The sequence below is a fragment of the Suricata suricatta genome, chromosome 9 (assembly GCF_006229205.1).
Source record: "Suricata suricatta isolate VVHF042 chromosome 9, meerkat_22Aug2017_6uvM2_HiC, whole genome shotgun sequence".
NCBI lineage: Eukaryota > Metazoa > Chordata > Mammalia > Carnivora > Herpestidae > Suricata > Suricata suricatta.
In genome coordinates this window covers 62,389,564-62,409,829 of record NC_043708.1, presented here as the reverse complement: position 1 = coordinate 62,409,829, position 20,266 = coordinate 62,389,564, and the positions used below count along the sequence as shown (strand labels likewise).

Here is a 20,266-nt window from a genome sequence, read left to right as displayed (position 1 = left end):
CACTGAAAGATATTACAATATAATTAATAATTTGTAATATTGCAATTATTTATAATCTTGGAATTTACAGTTTCAGAAAGTTTCTTTGTGGCTGGTGATTTACTGCCTAAAGACATGCAGAAAGGTTTCTGAAGTTTGAATTGTAGCATTCTGACCAAATAGCAATACAGTATCCATTTTCAGCACATACTAATTTACCTGATGATATTAAGCCCTAAAAGCTTAAATATGTGTGCTATTAAAATTATAATAATTTTAATTAGATCTTTATAACAGTGCTACCTTAGCACTTTCACTTCTAGTATTCTTTGACTTTGAGTGTGTGTAAACTTTATTCAAGTTTTTTATGGTTTTAAGATAGTCTTTCAGCAAACTTTCATTCTCCATATTGATAATTTCTTCATTAGTTATGTCTGTCGTCTTTGTACATATTTACTCTAGGTACTCACGACAGATGCTACTAACTGAAGATCTTTGGCATCTTTCATACTCACCTGTTAATCACTAGTTCTTACTACACATTTTACCACTGCCAAAAGATTTCAGCATTTTTCTTCCGTATGTTATTAAAACTACCTGATGCTTATTAACAAAAATAAAGCATTTATAGCCTTTCAATTGTAAATTGCTTTTGTATGTATGTGTATTAGTTTTCATTTTGATTATAAATTTACTTAATTGTTTTGGTAACTTTTTATTATAATTTCAACTTAGAGAATAGTTGCAGGAAAATAAAAGCTTTTGTATATTCTTCACTGAGATTTACCAGCTCTTTATATTTTGCCCTGTTTCCTTGATCTATTTGATGTGTGTATGTGGGTGTGTGTGTATTGAGGTTTACTCTTTTGAGATGAAGTTGGTGATGTTGGACTCTACCATTAAATACTTCATTTCGTAAGAATGAGGACATTCTCTTAAATAGTAACAGTACAGATACCAAAATCTGGAAATTTAGTGATGGTACAGTACTATTATTTAATATACAATCTTATGATCAAACACATAGATTTTGAACATCTATCTTAATAGTTTTCTATCTCCCCATTATTCCTAATTTTTATTTAGTTGCAATAATAGTGTATACATATTTTTTAAATTTTTTTACTTAGTTGTATTTTTTCATATTGCTCCATAGTTTTTAGTTAATACCTTTTACTTACTACATTGTTTTCCATTTAACAAGTTATTTTAAAACTGGGTGGTTAGCCTTCCAGGTTTTTAATTTTGCTATAATTTTTTATTTCAGTGGCCAATTTGCATGAAAAATTGTTCTTTTTTGATTACTTTTTTAATGTTTTATTTATTTTTGAGAGAGAGTGAGTAGCATGCAGGAGTGGCAGAGAGAGAGAGGGAGACCTAGAATTTGAAGCAGGCTTCAGGTTCTGAGCTGTCAGCACAGAGCCTGATGTGGGGCCCAAACCCATGAACTGTGAGATCATAACCTGAGATGAAGAGTTATGTCTGAAGAAGGAATATACCAAATTTGTATTTATATTCTGAAATTTTAGCACAGCCTCTGATTCCAGTTAGTTTAGTAATAATAATGGTCCTTGAATTGATTTAAATGTTTCTCATACGTGATTTGTCTTACATAGTCACCTAACTATACACATAGTTCCTGACTTAAGATGATTCCAACTTAAGATTTTTCACCTTTATGATGGTGCAAAAGCAGTAACATTTAATAGAAACCATACTTAGAATTTTGATCTTTTCCTGGGCTAATTAGATGTAATATGATACTCTTGTGATGCTAGGCAATGGTAACAAGCTGCACCTCCTTTCAGCCATGCAGTCATGAGGGTAAACAACCATTCTGTGCCCATACAACCATTCTGCTTTTCACTTTCAGTACTGTAATTCAGTAAATTTCAAGATATTCATCATTTTATTAATAGCATAGGTTTTGTGTTCCATGATTTTGTCCAACTGTACGCTAATATGTTTTGAGCACATTTAAGGTAGGCTAGGATAAGCTATGATGTTCAGCATGTGAGGTATATTAAGTGATTTTTTTAATTTAATTATATATATTTTCAACTTACAGTGGGTTGAGTGGGATATAACCCCATCCAAAGTTCAGGAAGTTAAGAATTTTACTGATTCTAATATCCAGGGTTAATTGACACCATGATTAATACAGGATTTTATGGTTTCTTTTTTAGAGATACATAAAGGAATGGTGGTGTTTACAGTCGCCACATCTTAAAATCACAAACACAGTAATTTGTCTTTAATTTTTATTACTATTCCACAGAGAAAAGATGGGCCTAGATTCTCTTCTTCAGTGCTTGCAATAGTTCATATATTTGATTATACTCATTTTTTGTGTGATGTACCTCTTTTCATTTGGTGTCAGTCTTGTCCTCACTGCTATTGAAGTGGTGCATTGGCTTTGAGTTGTATTTATAATCTCCTTTCAGTTAACTTAACTCACAGTAGTTTCAGCTATCTTAATTTTAGAATTTCTTTGCGCTTTTATATAACATTGTTTTAATTTTTAGATTCATGTATTATGATATTTGAACTCTAAGAAAATTAAAGAAATTGTATTTTAGAGGTATTTAGATCTGTAAATTTATGAATCAGGGGTCACTTAAATGTTTAGTTTCTATACCTGTGGTCTTAAAAAGATAAACATAGGTTACAATGAAATTTCATAGAAACAGTGTTGGTTCACAGCTGTTTGTTTTATGGATTTGTGTGTATATATGCACAGTGAATGCCTTGGCTCACTCCAAAGCTAACTTTATAAAACAGTTATCCACAGTATTTTTTTTTCAAGCAAGGCTGGAGCACTTTAGTGCAACTTATTAATTTGCCTAAAAACTATTTTCATTGAGTAAGCTGGACTTGAGTAATTGTCTCATGTTTCAGTTAAGTATGCATTCACTAAAAACCTGCTTAAAATGCTTAAAGTCTGTACAGAAAGCTGTTGAAGGATATAAAAAATTGAAGACACATCCCTTAAAGAGTTTACATGGTAGTTTGAGAGACTATACCTTGTGCTTGGGGCAGTGTTAAGAGAGTACTACTAGAACAATTAAAGGAAGCATAGTGTAATAGTTAAGGGCACATGATTTGTTGCAGACAGACTTCTCGAATTTGAATCTAGCCTCTGCCATTTACTAGCTGTGTAAGTGTTTAATCTCTGTACTTTAGGAAAATGGAGATAAACATACTTTTTAGGACTGTTACCAGATATCAGTTCATATTTATTTATAGCAGTGCCTGACACATTAGTAAATTTGTTAAAGAATGTACACTCTTTTGTGATAGTATTGCTTAAATATAAGTATCAAAGGAATATAGACTGAGATATTACCATAGAGTATATAGTTAATTTCACAAAACTTCATGAAGAAAAAGGTAATTCACCATTTTGGGGTATTTTGATGGGCTTTAAAGAAGGAGAAAAGATCTTTTAGCTGGGGAAAATCATTTTTACAGAGACATAAAATTGTTACTAAGTAAGGTGAGAGATGATAGGATATTGCCTTTATTTTTGGGTATAGTGAAATAGCATTGCATTTATAAAAATTTGCTAAATTGATGAGCTAGTTTAAATTTAAAAGCAGTTGGTTAATTAAGGCCTGAGAAGTAAGGAAAGTTGTGTTGGATTTCAGGTTGCAGGTAGAGAAGAGACTGGCATCACATAGTCTAGGTGGGAAGCTGTTGTACATACTCAGTTTATTTTTATTTTTTTAAAGCTTTTATTTTTAAGTAATCTCTATATCCAGTGTGGAGTTTGAACTTAGAACCCCAGAATCAGGAGTCACATCATCTACCAGCTGGGCTCCTTTACATATTCATTTTTGAAGTTACAGAGCTACAGAGACCAAATGAGAAATCAGTAAAGCTAGAAGTTGATTCTTTAAGAAGACTAGAAAAGTAGACAAATGTCCTGCAAGATTGATCAGAAAAAAAGAGAAAGCATAATTAAATATTGAGAATGAAAAAGGGAACATGATCACAGATAGGTCAGATTTAAAAATAATGGAATATTGGGACACCTGGGTGACTCGGTTAAGCATCTGACTTCAGCTCAGGTTATCATCTCCTAGTTCGTGAGTTTGGGCCCTGTGTTGCACTCTGTGCTGACAGCTCAGAACCTGGAGCCTGCTTTGGGTTCTGTGTCTCCCTCTCTCTCTGCCCCTCCCCTGCTTATCCTATGTCTCTTTCTCTCTGTCTCTCAAAAAAAAATACTTGAAAAAAAGTTAAAAAAGAATACTATCAACAGTTTTATGTCAACACACTTGAAAATTTAAAAACAAAATTAACACAAACTATTAGAAAAATATAGACAAGAAAGCTTTGAATAATCCCATAACAATTGTTTTTTAAAGGAAAGGAAAGTGAATGGAGTGGGGAGTGGGAGAGAGAGAGCGAGAGATATCTTAAGTAGGCACCACGCCCAGTGCAAGCATGATGTAGGGCTCAATCTCACAACCCAGAGAACCTGAGCCAAAGTCAGGAGATAGACACAAAACCACTGAGCCACCCAGGCGCCCCAATCCCGTAACTATTAAATAAGTTGTGGAGTAATAGTTCTATCTTGGCTCAGATCATTTTATAGGAGACTTTTCAAGGAATGGATCATTTCAGTCTTCTACAAACTATTCCCGAAAGCAGAAAGCATAAATACATTCTTTTGGGGGTGGGGGGAGCGCAAGTGAGGCAGAGGCAGAGAGAGAGGGGTACAGAGAATCTGAAGCAGGCTCTTCACTGACAGGCTGAAAGCAGTGAGCCTGATGTGGGGCTCAAACTCACAAACCATGAAATCATGGCCTGAGTTGAAGTGGGGCACTCAACCGCCTGAGCCGCCCAGGTGCCCCAGCATAAATACATTCTTTAATTCATTCTCTTGAAGTCAACTAGTTTTAATTTCAGAACCAGACAAGGATGGTATAAGAAAGGAAAATTATAGCCCTGTTTTGCTTAGGAGTGTACATGCAGAAATCCTAAATGAAATACAGGTCCCAGACCCTTGACTGTAATTTTGAAATCCAGCAACTTCTGAAAACCAAGGTTTTTTTGGTTATTTTTTTTTTAAACTTTGTAACATAATCTGATTTGACCTGCTCTTTGTTGCAGAATCTGATTTGAGGCTATTTTTAATCACTGTTTATCTCATTAGTAAATATCCATACAGTTCAAAAAATAGTGTATTTGAGGGACGCCTGGGTGGCTCAGTCGGTTGGGCCTCCGGCTTCGGCTCAGGTCAGATCTCACGTTTGTGGGTTCGAGCCCCGCGTCAGGCTCTGTGCTGGCAGCTAGCTCAGAGCCTGGAGCCTGCTTCCGGTTCTGTGTCTCCTTCTCTCTCTGCCCCTTCCCCTCTCATGCTCTGTCTCTCTCTGTATCAAAAGTAAAAAATAAGACATTAAAAAAAATTAAAAAAAAATAGTGTATTTGAGTACAGGGTACTGACCCACAATTTAATGGGGTTACATAATTGACATTTTTTGTAGTGTACATTATGGCAAATGACTATAAATTTCCAAATTTTTAAAACATTTTCCTTAAGGGTTTTAGATAAGGGATGTTAGGTATATAATAGCAAAAAACATGCAGCAATAGTATATGAAAGGCATTTTACTAAATTTAACAAATTCATAGAAAACTATATTGTGAACAGATGAGAACCTTAACTTGAAAAAAGGCATCTACAAATAAGCAATTGAAATCTGCAACAAATATCCAGCAACAAATTCCTTTAAGTGAGGTAATGAACTCCCTTTTCGACCAGGAACAAGATAATGTACACACGGTCACCACTTTATTCAGTATTACGTGGAGATCCTAGTCAAAGCAATAAAATAAGAAAAAAAATTAAATGCATGAATATTAGAATGGAGGAAGCAAAATTGTCATTATTGGCTGATGTGATGGTCTATGTAAAAGCCAAAAAGGATCTACAAATAGATTAGTAATAGAAGAGTTAACAGAATAGCTTGATAAATATCAATAACCAAAAGTCAGTTGGTTCTCTATAATTGGCAATAAATAACTAGTAAAAATAATTAGAGAAGATACTGCTTACAGAAGCATGGTAGATCATCCAGTGCCTGGGCGTAATTATAACATGTGCACACCATTATGTGGAAAGGTATTGAAAAACAGTGAAAAAGATCTAAATAAATGGGGAATTCTAGTGCTTTCCTATCCATGAATATAGTGTATTATGAAGTCATTGCTCTTTAGACTAATTGGGATTCATTGTTTCATTCAGAGTCTCAAGGTTTTTTAGGTTGCTTCATAGTGTTTCTAACCCACATATGGAAGAGTAAAGAGCCTAGAATAGGGCACTTTTTTATTTATTTATTTTTCAGAGAGAGAGAGAGAGAGAGAGAGAGAGAGAGAGAGAGAGAGCAAGAGAGGGGCACCGGGAGAGAGAGAATCCTAAGCAGGCTCTGTGCGTGAACCTATTAATTGTGATATCATTACCTGAGCCAAAACCAAGAGTGAGATGCTTAACTGAGCCACCCAGGTGCTCCTAGAATAGGACACTTAAGAAGAAAGGCAGAAGTGGAGTGGTCATGATGGGTGTATGTGCTTATTTTATCAGATAATGTAAAACTTTAGCTTGTAAGACTGGTTTTGGCATAGAGATAGGCATATGGATCTATAGAATAAAATAGTGTACCTCAAAACATAGAGTCGTCTGTCTTGGAACTGTTATTCCAATATGGTAGCCATTGGGGCTATTGAAATGTGGCTAATCTGAATTGAGATGTGCTGCTCTAGAGGGTGAGGAAAGGCCTCCCTGTGAAGTGTCATTTTAAGTCATATCTGATGGGTTAATAGGAGTTAACTAGGGAAATGGGTGGATGGAAGACTAATGCTTAATGAATAGAGTGTTCATGTTATGAGAGGGTATGTGGTATGTTCTTTAAAGAGGCCACTGTTACTGGTCATTAATCTAAGGAAGGTACTAGTACGCTTTCTGTAGAGTCATGTGGTATTTTGGGCTTTGCAGATTAGCCTCTGTTATAACTGCTCAGATCTGTTGCAGTACGAAAGTGTTCATTGACAATATGTAAACAGAGTATGGCTATTTTCAAAAACAGGCAGCAGAGTGGATTACTGACCCTTAGTTCTATGGGAAAGAATAGTACAAGGAGAGACTCGAGAGTTGGGACTGGACTTGGACCTTTTACACCTTGTTAGACATTTTCACTATTTAGCTTTGAAGTGATAAGAAACTAAAAAGACAGTGGATGGATTTGAAATCACTTGGTTTCCTTGTGGAGAATGGGTTGAGCAATGCAAGACGAATTGACACATTACAGTAGTCTATGATGAAAGCTTTGAATAGTTGGAGTGGGGAGGGAGAGTGGTGGCGGCGGAGAGAATGAGATGGATTTGAGAGTACTTAAAATCCCTAAGATTTGATGGTGTATTGTGTGGGGTAAAGAGTGAGGATGGTGAACGAGATAGGGAAAATACCTTCTTGGTTTCTAGCTTGTGACAGTGATAATGCTGTGTGGGGTGTAGAACATTAGAGATTTATCAGGTTTAGAGTTGAGGAGTAGAAATTATAACTTTGGTTTTAGAGTTAAAGTGGAGATGTCAATTTTGCAGTTAGACCAGTTTGCACAGGAGATGTCTGAGTTGGAGATACATATTTAGGAGACATTGAAGTAGAGATGGCAGTAGATGAAATTGACCTTGGGGAGTGCAGAGGAGTGCCTGCCTACCAGAGCCTTGAGGAACTCCGGTGTTGAATGACTAATCCTTTGTCCCATTCATTATCCTGGATTAGTTTCTGGATTCATTTTTAAATTAAATACTCTTATTAATCCTGAACCCAGCTTTATACATTGCTTTTTTTTTTTTCTTCCTGTCTAAAGTCATTCTGTTTAACTTCATTCTTTGATTCCAAGATGGGAGCTGTAGAATTAGGAACCTTTTTTCAGATTCTTTAATACCGGAAAAATTACAACTTTGGTGCATTAGTGGCATCTAAGGAAGATCTATTTCTCTTCAGTGGGGCTTATTTGTCATTCCTGCCAATCAAAGAAGGCTTTATGTTTGATTGTCCTTTATTGTATACTCCAGAATGAGTTTAGTGTTAGTTACGAAATCAAAACTTTTTAAGACATTTCTTGATTGCACCCATCAGAATTACTTTGTTTAAATCATACACATAAATATTTCTGCATAAATGAAATCTCAGAAAAACAATACTGTATATATTACTTTGATTTTGTAATCCATTACAGTGAAATAAAGAGGTGCTGATTGTGACTACTGAATTGATTTTATAATAGGTGTTGAAAAAGTTCTTTAAGACTGTGAACTGAATGAGAAATTTGAGTTATATTGGTAAAATTGCCAGTTTTTAACACACTTATTCAATGAAATGAGGTATACATGTGATCAAGCCAGTTTGGTTTTTCTTCAGTATCTATTTCAGTTCTGCTAGCTTGATTCAGATCAGAAGTAGTAAACTATTTGTTGAATTTTGTGGTGCATTAGAGTGAGTTGGTATTTTGATAATTTTTCATTTTCAGCTTCTTTTAATATTGTTTTCCTATCTTTTTTCCACGTCCTGAATTTTTTCATCCTTTTATTTATATTAGCAACTACCAATTCCTCTTTTATTCTCAAATGTTACTTCTAGTCTGTATTCTTTTCTCTGTATTTTACTGCTTTTTTTCTTACTAAACGTGGTTCTCAGATAATGTATTAGAAGATTCTGTTGCTTTAGCCATTATAGTAGGGTTTGGGGAAGAATACTAAAATAGGTATACTACCTTTAAAGAAACCAAACAGGTAGATGTCTATGTATGTGATGAGTCACCAAATAATATTAATAAATAGTGAATTGATACCCACTATTAATACTGTAGATCCTTTTGAATGTAATAAACCTTAGGTTTAGATTTTACTTCTGACTTGTAGGATCTGTCTTTATTAAATAAAATACTTTTTAAAGTACTGTTAATCAAACAGCGGTGGCCAAAATTTTTTCTTGATTTATAAATTGTTCATTCCAAATATAAAAATAATGAGATATATATCTGCATTGAACTTTTTTGTGTATCAAAATGCATTAAGTTACAGGGTAAGTTTGCTTTTCGCTTTTAGTGTGTATCCCTTAACCTCTTGACAGTTAATTTGATGAACTATCAGTGTTTGTATCTGAGAGAAACTGAAATTCTTCAAAGAATTTTAATTAAGGTCAAATAAAAATTGAGTGCTATAAAGCTTACTGTAGAAAGAACAATACTTGGCAGATCAGATAAAGATAGAGTAGGCCTAGACTTTGTTTAATGAGCAAGGTCATTTAACAGAGTCTAGAACTGCTTGGAAGTTTCAGATTTTCGGTTTTTTACCTATTTTAGGGGGAAAGTACCTTAGATTTCTTGTTGTTGGCAGAGTATCCATTGTATCCATTATTATCTTGCAGATACTTCCTCATGGGAGAGAGTGTGGGTCACTCTTATAAAGGTAATATATTCAGAAGAAAGGAAAAGCTGCTTTCCCAGACCCTTCTCAATCAGCATCTTTTGTGGACTATTAATCTTGCGTTGGTTCCTATATCCATTCATAACCAGGGAACTCTGGCCAGCAGAATCGAATTTATGGTACTGAATACAGGCTTTAGCCTTTATCCCTAGAGCTCTGGGTGGAGTTACCTTTCTCCCAAATTGGGTAATTTGTTAAGGGAAGGAAACCATAATATCTGTTACAGGGAAGATTTATATCTTATGTATAATTAATCTTTATGATCTGGTACAGTATGTTGACTTTTGTCAGTTGAAGTCAGTATGAGTGTGTGGCTTTGTTTTGTAGTGGTGAAAAAGAATCCTTTATTTGGATGTGTGTATGTATTTAATTACCATTTATTTTGACTTAAGGAAACTCATTTTATTTAATGAGCATCTTATTGAATGTCTGCTATGCTTGAGCACTTTGAAGCTAAGGTTACAGAAATGGATTGGTTGTGGGCTCTGCTCTCAATGAATTCAGTCTAGTAAAATTTGATGTTGAAAATTAAACATTTTATACTTTCAGTGAGACTTAGCAAAACTTATGGTTCTTTAAAAATCCATTCTCATTTGGAATGCATTTGATGAGGTGTTCTTTAGTAACCATTTCGATTGTTTTCTTACTGGCTACTGGCTAAATTGGTTCCTAAAATTTCTAATAAAGCTGGTGGCATTTTGGGTGCTGGGTATATTAATTTATATTACATAGGTGTGGATATCTTATGTATTTTTTTTTGTATTTCTGTTTATATTTTCACTATTTGCTTTTTTTGTGTGTGTGCTGCCCCATTTGACCATGATTTTTAACTTTTCAAATTCAGATTGAAAAGTAACTAGATGGGTCAGGTTTTTAAAAATTGTTATTTATTTTTGAGAGTATAAGCCAGGGAGGAGCAGACAGGCAGAAGGAGACACAGAATCTGAAGTAGGCTTCAGGGCCTGAGCTGTCCACGAGAGCCTCAAACCCACAAACTGTGAGATCATGACCTGAGCCGAAGTTGGACTCCTAACATATTGAGCTATCCAGGCGCCCCCAGATGGGTCAGTTTTTAAAGTATATTTATTTTACTTATGTGTTCTAATGAGGCTTAATTTAAATAATTGTGTCATTGATGTGCTTGTTTACTAATATAAATGCAAATAGAAGGGCACCTACATGGCTCATTCGGTTAAGTGTCTGACTCTTGATTTTGGTTCAGGTTATGATCTCCCAGTTTGTGAGATTGAAAGTCCAAGCCCCCTGTCAGACTTTGTGCTGTTAGCCTGGATCCTGCTTGTGATTCTGTCCCTCCCTCTCCCTCTGTATGCTTATTCTCTGTCAAAAAAAGAAAAGATAAATTTAAGAAAATTAAAACAAATGTAAATTTCTCTAGTGTGGATTTCTTTTCAAAATTTTTCTTCGCTTTCATAGTAGCATATTTTGAATGTTTAGCAAAAACTGGCATAGCACAAATATTGAAATTACTTAAGTGTTTTTTTTACTGTTTAATTTTGAGAGAGAGACAGAGACAGTGTAAGCAGGGGAGGGATACAGAAAGAGGAAGGACACAGAATCCAAAACAGGCTTCAGGCTCTGAGCCATCAGCACAGAGCCCGATGTGGGGCTCAAATCCATGAACAGTGAGATCATGACCTGAGCCAAAGTCAGGGGGTTGACTGAGCCACCCACGTGTCCCAATGTTGAAATTATTCTTAATTCCACAGCACATTAATTGTAATTGTTAGAACACGTTAATATATCAAGGAGTCAGCTCCTGTAACAATAGAATATTATAATCTTATAATTTTGTATCAGTGGACAATTGTTACTATTCTGAGATTTATGGGTAATTTTATAAGGTTGTCAGTTTTATGTACTCCAAAATTTGATATGCTACAAACTGTCCCACTTAATCCTAGAAGAGTTAGTTCTATAATAGGTATAGTTTTATGATTTCTAACTCTGTAATGCTTTCTTGTCATCTCAGCTGATGTTCTAAAGGAGTCCTCAAGTAAAAAGGACTTAATTTATGACTGTGAAAAGAGAAACCCCAAAAGACTGCTTTTTGACAGTAGTAATTTTTGATGTGTCCAATTTTAGTAACAAAATATAAGTGTGACAAAAGTGAATGTATCTAACTTTGTCCATCGGGAAGGTAAACTTCGAATATTAAAGTGATTGTTTTGAACTTTAAGGGAATTGTTCCTAGCTTTTGAAAATTTGAGGAAAGGTTTGAGTATTTTCCCTGGAAAAATGCACATGTACAAAATTTTACTAGAGTTTTAAGGGTTTCATATATTTTCTAAAGCTGTGGGCTCTAACTTAGGAACCTCTGTTGATAATGAGGAAGGAAGAAGATGCACTGAAAAACATTTTCTTTATCTATTGATGCTCTGATTGGCAATCATTAGAGTAACAAAGTACCTAACAGATTAGTTGTGAAACAAAAGGAAAATCTGGTTTTAAGAAAGAACTGCTGGGGGCTGCTTGGGGGCTCAGTCAATTAAGTGTCCAACTCTTGATTTCAGCTATTGTTCATAATGTGGATCCTGCTTGGGATTCTCTCTCCTTCTCCCTCTCCCTCTCCCTCTCCTTCTCCCTCCCTGTCTCTCCCTCTCCCTCTGCCTTCCTCCCTCCCTCCCTCTTCCTCGCTTCCACTTTCTCAAATAGAAATTTAAAAAGAATGAAGTGATGGGTATAGAAAACAGTTTCATGTGAATACAATTAAAAATATGTATTTGGGGAAGCTGGGAGGAAATCTACCCATTATTCGTTTGAATAGCTAGATGTTTTGCTAGGACCCTCCTCAGATAATTCCCTGTTTATTTTTTGATTGCTGAGGTTTTAATGGTATTAATAAGATAACTATCAGATAGATAATTTATATTGAAATGTTTTATAGGAAAATGGCATCTTTAAGATGAATCAGTGCTAGAAGCCACTTTGTTAGTATGTTCAAGAACCCAGACCACATTTATTTACCCTCAGTTATTGTCTCTTCCCTCTTTTTTGACTGATCTTAGCTTAAAGGGTGTGAAAGAGACTTTCAGCAAGCACCTACAGCTCTTATAGACTTTTTTAAAAAGGATTGAATAGCCTTTAGGGAGTCCTGGCTTCCATTGAAGGCTTTTCTTCTCTTCTTCTCTTTCCCTTTCCCTTCCCCTTCTCCATGCCCAGAATGGAGCACAAAGTGGGGCTTGAACTCATGACCTTGAGATCAAGAGTGGGCACTTAACCAACTGAGCTGCCCTAAGCCTTTTTTCTTATACTGACAGAAGTGTGTGCTATGATGTAATACTTATTCCTCTCACCTAATCACTTTGTAGTAGTTTTATCACTTCATAAATTGTTTTTTCTTGTTACACTGTAAGCCTTTTGAGGGACTTCCAATTATTCATTTTTATGTACCCTTACAGTAATGTTTTCAGTCTTGAGTTATGTATTGACCTTTTTTAAAGTTAAAATTCTCAGACTTCGCAGAAATCTTATCTGTAGTTATCTCCCAAACTTGAGTCCTTCATCGTTGTTTTTATTAGCCTAGCACAATTGTTCTCAACCAGGGTCAGTTTTGCCCTCCAGAGTATATCTGGCAATGTCTGGAAACCTTTTTTGCTGTCACAACTGGGGTAGGGAGTTGCTCCTGGTAGCTATTGGGTGGAAGCCAGGGATTCTGCTAAACATCTTAATGTGTGTGGTGATCTCCCACAACAAACAGTTATACAGCCCAAATTGTCAATAATACTTAAGTTGAGAAATCCTGTATACCAGAATGTGGTCTTTAAGGAAATTCCTGTGAGATTCTAGAAGTTAGTCATACAAGGCATGTTTGTACCTGCTCATCATGAAAGGCAAGATTTTCCTCATAGGTCATAGATTTTATTTCCATCTCCTTAACGTGATTGGATGAGAATGTATTTTCAGGAGGAAGCTACTGTAGGCCAAAGCTACATGCTATTATTGTTGTTTATCCTACTTGGCTGATCTTTATTCTGCTATAAAATACATTGCTTACATTTCATTGTCCTAGTCTTTTTAATTTCTTTTAATGTTAATTTATTTTTGAGAGAGAGAGAGAGACACACACAGAATCTGAAGCAGGCGCCAGGCTTGGAGCTGTCAGCTCAGCTTGACATGGGACTCCAACCCACAGACCATGAGATCATGACCTGAGCTGAAGTTGAACTCTTAACTGAGTTAGCCACCCAGGCACCCTATTGTCCTAGTTATAAATTTCATAATTTCTTACTTGGATTATTGCAATGATCCTTCCTTCTCCTTCCCTTCCCTTTTTCTCTTTCTTTCTTTCTCTCTTTTGAGAGAGCAGGAGCAGGGGAGAGGGGCAGAGAAAGGGAGAATCCCAAAAAGGCTCTATATTTAGCACAGAGCCCAATGTGAGGCTCAATCCCAGGACCCTGGGTTCATGACCTGAGCTGAAATCGGGTCAGTTACTGAACTAAATGAGCCATTGCAATGATCTTTTTCAAAATGGTAATTTTAATATGAAATAATTGTAGATTGACATGCTGTTGTAAAATAATGCGAAAAAATCTCATTCACCCTTTCCCCAGTTTCCCACAAATGTAACGTCTTGCAAAAACTGTAGTAGAGTATCACAACGAGGGTGTTAATATTAGTACAATTCACAGATCTTAGATTTGCTCAAGTTTACGTGTACTCGTGTGTGTGTGTGTGTGCGCGTGCGTGCGTTTAGTTCTGTGCAGTTACTCACATGGGTAGATTTGTATGTTGATCACTTCAAGGTGCAAAACAGTTCTATCGTCAACACATCTCTTCTGTTTTCTTTTTATAGCTACACCTTCCCCTCTGCTCAATCCCATCCATAACCCCTGGCAGCCACTAATAAATAGGATCATACCATGTGCAACTTTATGGGATTGACTTTTTTAAAGCATGATTCCCTTGAGATTCAGTCAGGTTGTTACCATGAATCAATAATTTGTCCTTTTTTTATTTCTGACAGTATTCCATGGTGTAGATATACCAGTTATTTAACCTCTTGAAGGCTATATGTTGTTTCTAGTTTGGGGCTATTATGAACAAAGTAGTTATAAACTGTAAAGTACAAATTTTTTTATAAATATAAGTTTTCATTTCTCTGGGATAATGCCCAAGAGTTTACACAGGGTCATTTGGTATTTTCATTATTTAGTGTTAGTAGAAACCACTAACCTGTTTGTCAGAGTGGGTGTACTATTTTAGATTCCCACTAGCAGTATGTGATGGATTCGGTTTTTCTATAGCTTCATTAGCATAGGTGGTGCAGTAACTTATTTTTTATGTCTTCTGTTTACCCTTGCATCACACTATTGTTTTATGTTGCTTTCTGAGGGACAATACTAAAACAGAAGTGCCCAATCTCTCTCCCTGCAAAGTATTTTGTAGGCTCTGTGTAAAGGTCAACTTTCTTAGGGACCTACTTGAACCTATTTGCAGTGTGGCCTTTACCTTCCTTTCTATCCACATTTTTCATTCCAACACATTCCAGGTGTACTGAAATAGGTATAAAATAGATACAAAACAGTAGCTACCTTAGAGTCATTATGACACTTAAGATTATGTAATATTACCAAGTACATAGTATATAGTAAGAAGTAAATAATTGGCAGCTTCTAGTGATTTCCGAGTTCTTATGCCGACATATGGTAGGCACCCAAATGTTCAGATGAGAAAATAAGTGACTTACAGACCAGATTCCTTCTACATTTCTGAAATATTCTGGATCTCATCTCTTCCTTTTTAAGTTCTACCTTTTGAAGTCTGGATTTAAGCCTTGCATCCAATTATTTTGACACTTAATCACATACTGTTTTGTATGTGCTGTTAATTAAATGACAGGTAGAGAGTTTTTTCTTTATAATATTTCTTGAGAACATTAACCTTCCACTAATTTTTATGTCTTGCACAATACCTAGTGTGATGCTATGTACATGGTGCTCAGTTCTTACACATTACTGAAGGTACATCACCTTATATCCAAATGAATTCCCATGGAGTTTGCTGTTTAATTATTGTAATTTTATGATGTATAATAATTATTCTGTGCGAATCCTGATTTTATAGCTTAGTACACCCATATAGTGACTTCCATAGATAGATATGAAGAATTAGGTATAATGAAACATTTCTTAAACTGGTAAATATACCAACAAACAGTACTTTGTGTATTTATTGACAAATCTTACATGGTAAAGACTTTATTTGGTTCTTGTTGTAATTTTATGTGCTTCTGTCAGTGTTTACTGAGCATCTATTTATCATGTGCTAGGTATTTTGCCAGTACGGGTACCAAGAAAGGGAAACGTGGACAGTTTCTCTTCTGTTGGTATTTTGGAAGTGATACCAACAGGGCTTCTTATGCAATTGCTATGGAAGATAAGGGAAAAGGGAAAAATCAAGATTGACTCCAAGATTTATGGTCTAAACAACTGGGTAGATTTACTGAGATAGTGAAGACTAGGGTGAAAGGTTTCAGACCAAAGGGAATCAAGATATCTGTTTTGCGCTTTTTATGTTTTATGTTAAAATATCTATGTTGAGATCCCAGTGAAATTATAAAAGTTAGGTGTATGAATCTGGTACTTAGAAGAAGAGTTGTCAGGATGTAAAGGGATTTAAAACCAGGGATTAGATATTCATCTATGGATAGCATATAGTGAGAGAAGAATGGAGAGCTCAGAACTGAGTTTGAGTAAAACCAGGAAGAATTGTTGGCAGGTGAAACTGAAAAAGGAATCATTTGAGCAAACATTAGTGAAATGGGAGCCAAGAGAGCACGCAAGTGTGTAAGGAAGAAGTAGTCAGGAAAGAATGTTACTTAGAGCTCAAGAAGGATGAAGATAAATTTTTCTTTTTAATTTGATAGTATCGAAGTATCTGATCTTGACAAGCAGTTAAGTAGAATGGAAGAAAAAAAACCAGATGGAAGTAGGTTGGACAGTGAATGGGATGTGAAAAATAGTAGATGTAAATGGCATCTCCAAGACGTTTTTCTGTAAAAGAGAGTAAGACACCTGAAACTAATATATATTGCTGTATGTTAACTAACTGGAATTAAAGTGATTTAAAAAAACAAGAAAACGAAGAGCGAAAATTGAAGTAATAGCTAGAGGTCATTATGGGATCAAAGGAGGGTTTTCATGTTTGTTTTCAAAGATGACAGGCAGGGGTGCCTGGGTGGCTCAGTCGGCTAAGCCTTGACTCTTGATATCTGTTCAGGTCATGATCTCACCTTTCATGGGCCTTGAGTCTGACTCTACCCTGAAGGTGTGGTGCCTGTTTCTCTCTTGCTCTCTCTCTCTCTCTCTCTCGCTCTCTCTCTTTCTCTCTCTTTCTCTCTCTCTCTGTCTCTGTCCCTTCCAGGCTTGCTCACTCCCTCGTGCTGTTGCACACGCACTCTCTCTCAAAAATAAATACTAAAAAAAATTTTTTAATAAAGATGACAGGTATTAGAGAGTATTTATATGTTCAGAATAATGACCTGGGGAGGGACAAATTTTCCAGGAGAGAAGGGATAGGGAATTAGCAGCAACTCTTTGTATGGTTCAAAGCATTTAGCCTTGAAGACAACTGCACTGTGAACATTGCTCTTAAAAAAAAAGAAAAAGTCATTACTTTTCCTTTCCTTTTATTTTCAGATTTTAGGAGTCCCTTTGTTTAATATCCTGTGTATAATTAGGTTTAGTTTTGTACCAAGTCTGACAATCTTTTATAGTTGATCTGGTTCAATTTATATTTATTTTTATAACTGTCAGTTTGCTTTTTTCTTGTTTCCTATTTTTATTCTACATTAGTAGGGGGGAAAGGGTAAGAAAGAGAAATAAAGGAACTGTTAGTGTGCTACTTTTTTTTTGTTTTTTAAATATCTATTTTTGAGAGAAAGCATAAGTGAGGGAGAGGCAGAGACAGGGAGACCCAGAATCTGAAGCAGGCTCCAGGCTCTAAGCTGTCAGCATATAGCCTGATGTGGGGCTTGAACCCACGAACTGTTGAGATAATGACCTGAGCTGAAGTCAGAAGCCTAACCAACTGAGCCACCCAGGTGCCCCTATGTACTACTTATTTTTATAATTAAGTACATTTTGAATCTCTATTTCACTTTATCATTTTTACCTTTCCTAATAGTCTATCATAATATTCATCATGCATTAGCATAATTACATGAACTCTTATCTTGTCCCCTTATCTTTTAGGGTATGTTGAGGCTTTTGGTTCTGGCCTATTGTCCAATTATCTTTACATTTTGTAGCTTAGCCACAGAATTGTAGAAGATGTTTTGTTATTATATAGCCATACCATTGTAACTTAGAATTAGTTTTGTGTATTTAACTATATACAGTGTTCATTCATTTTTCTATAGCAGAAATTCTTTACATATAAGTTCTTTATTAACAATGCTATTCATCATGTGTTTAAAATTTTTCAGGAGTTTGTGCTGTAATTTAAATACTAATTATTACATATTTGGGAACTTTAAAAAAGATTATAGTTGCTTGTTACACACATCTGAATTGGCATACTAGCCAAAGTAAAGAATTCTTGACAATCTTTTTCCCATGAACATTCCTGTAGATGAATCTTCTTCTGACTTCCTTGTTTTCCTGAGAACTTTAAAGCTAGCCTGATATTTTCCCTGTACTGTTGGATCTTGATTTCTTCTGCCTGGATGTTAAGATTTTTTGAAGCTACTGAGTTAAATATGATATATCTGTAACTTGATGGTTTATTCCTATTTTTATCTTTCTTAGTATGTGATGAGATCGTTTAATCTACATTTGTGTTCAGGAGATCTCAAATCCCATTGTACTTTCCTCTTTTTTTACAGGCAGTATTCTAGATCTTTAGAGTATGTTGATGAACAAAGCAGATAAAAACCCCTGCCCTTTTGTGGAGCTGAAATTGTAGCAGGGGGACACCAAAAAATATAATAATAATCCTAATAATAATAATTAATAACAATACATGAGTAAAGTGTGTAGAGTTGTGGGTATAAATAGCAATATAAGAGATTGGAAATACTGGGCAGGAGCTAGAAGATAGGCATTAAAATTACAGTTTTTAATAGGGTAGTTACATGTAGGCATCATTGAAGTGGTAAAGGGAACAGCCAGTGTAAAAGTCCTAAGTCAGGAGCGTGCCTGGTCTGTTAAAACAAAAAGGGAGTAAATGTTGAAGAAAGTGGAGAGAAATGAAATCAGAATATAAACAGACTGAGTTCAAGGCATGCAGATTGTATATAGCCTTATAGGCTGCTATTTGTGGAGCTGCTACGATTCTGGCTACTTTGTTGAGAATGGTCTGAGGGGATAGTGGTAGAACCAGGGCAATTGGATAGAAGCAGTTGATAAAATAATCTAGATGTACAAAATGATAGCTTTAAGAAGTAGCTAGGATTCATATCTAATACATTTGCTTGACAGTTGGAAATAGAGTATGAGAAAAAGAGAGATCAGTGATAACTCCCAGGATTTTTGCCTGAACTACTGAAAAGTTGGAATTGTCAGTATCTGAGGGATAAGGCTGCAGTTGGAGAACATTTTAAGGAAATCATCAGAAGTTCAGTTTTGTACAGTTTTTAATGTTTATTTTTGAGAGAGCAAGCACATGCAGGTGGGGGAGGGACAGAGAGAACAGGGTACAGAAGGTCCAAAGCAGACTCCATGCTGTCAGCAGAGCCCAAATCAAGACTCAAACTCACAAACCAGGAGATAGTGACCTGAGCCAAAGTCAGACGCTTCCCCGACTAAGCCACCCAGGTGTCCTTAGATTTGCACATATGAAGAAAGATGTCTCTCTTAGAAATTCAAGTGAAGATGTCCAGTGCAATGTTTCAAATGAATCCAGAGTTCAGGAGAAAGAATTGAGGATTCTTTTTGATTATTGGAAGCATTTGGGTTATGAGCAACTGGATGACAGTGTGCAGAGGGCGGGTATAGATGTTGAGGGAAAAAAAGATCACGAACTGAGGACTGGGGTATTCACAACATTACAAGGCTGACTAAGAGGGACCAGCATAAGAAACAAATAAGGAGAAAGAGAGGTCATAGAGGTGGTGTTCTGAAAGGTCAAAGTAAGTCAGAGTTGGGAACTGTTGCAAAACAATCACTGGTGACCTTGATAAGAATAGATTTAGTAGAGTAATGAGGGTGAGCGATAGACTAATTTGAGTACATAAAAGAAGGAATGAAAGGAGAGGAATTGGAGACCTCTAGTATATATGACTTCTCTAGAATTTATCTGCTAGAGGGTGGCATTGTGGGGCAAATAGGAGAGAACGATTGAGACTTTTTAAAATGAAAGCAAAAGGCACACCTGGGTAGCTCAGTTGATTGGGCATCTGTCTTTGGCCCAGGTCATGGCTCAGGTTTGTGGGTTCAAGCCTTGCGTCCAGCTCTGTGCTGACAGCTCAGAGACTGGAGCCTGTTTTGAATTCTATGTCTCCCTCCTCTCTCTGCCCTTACCCTCCTCTCTCTCTCTCTTTCTCTCAATAAATATTAAAAAATATATAAAATGGAAGCAAGAGTATTTTTTGGAGTGGTGTCGTAGGAGTGATACATTAAACAAGGGATCTCTGATGATGTTTTAAACAAGGGATCTCTGATGATGTTTTTCATTTCTGATCTTTCCAATCAAGTCTTTTACTAAAAAGATTTCATTTCTTTAATGGATTTTTCTTTTGTTTATTTACATTTTGCTTGCTTTTGTCTCATTTCCTTGATTTCTTTTTTTCCTCCCAAGAATCCCATCTTAAATTTAAGAAAATAGAGAAGACCAG

At 35.7% G+C, this 20,266-nt stretch overlaps 1 protein-coding gene across 4 annotated transcripts in view; it reads left to right on the top strand.

Moving 5' to 3' along the window:
- Nucleotides 1-20,266, top strand: part of ARHGAP5 (Rho GTPase activating protein 5) — a 79,786-nt gene that overhangs the window by 17,949 nt on the left and 41,571 nt on the right. The window lies entirely within an intron of this gene.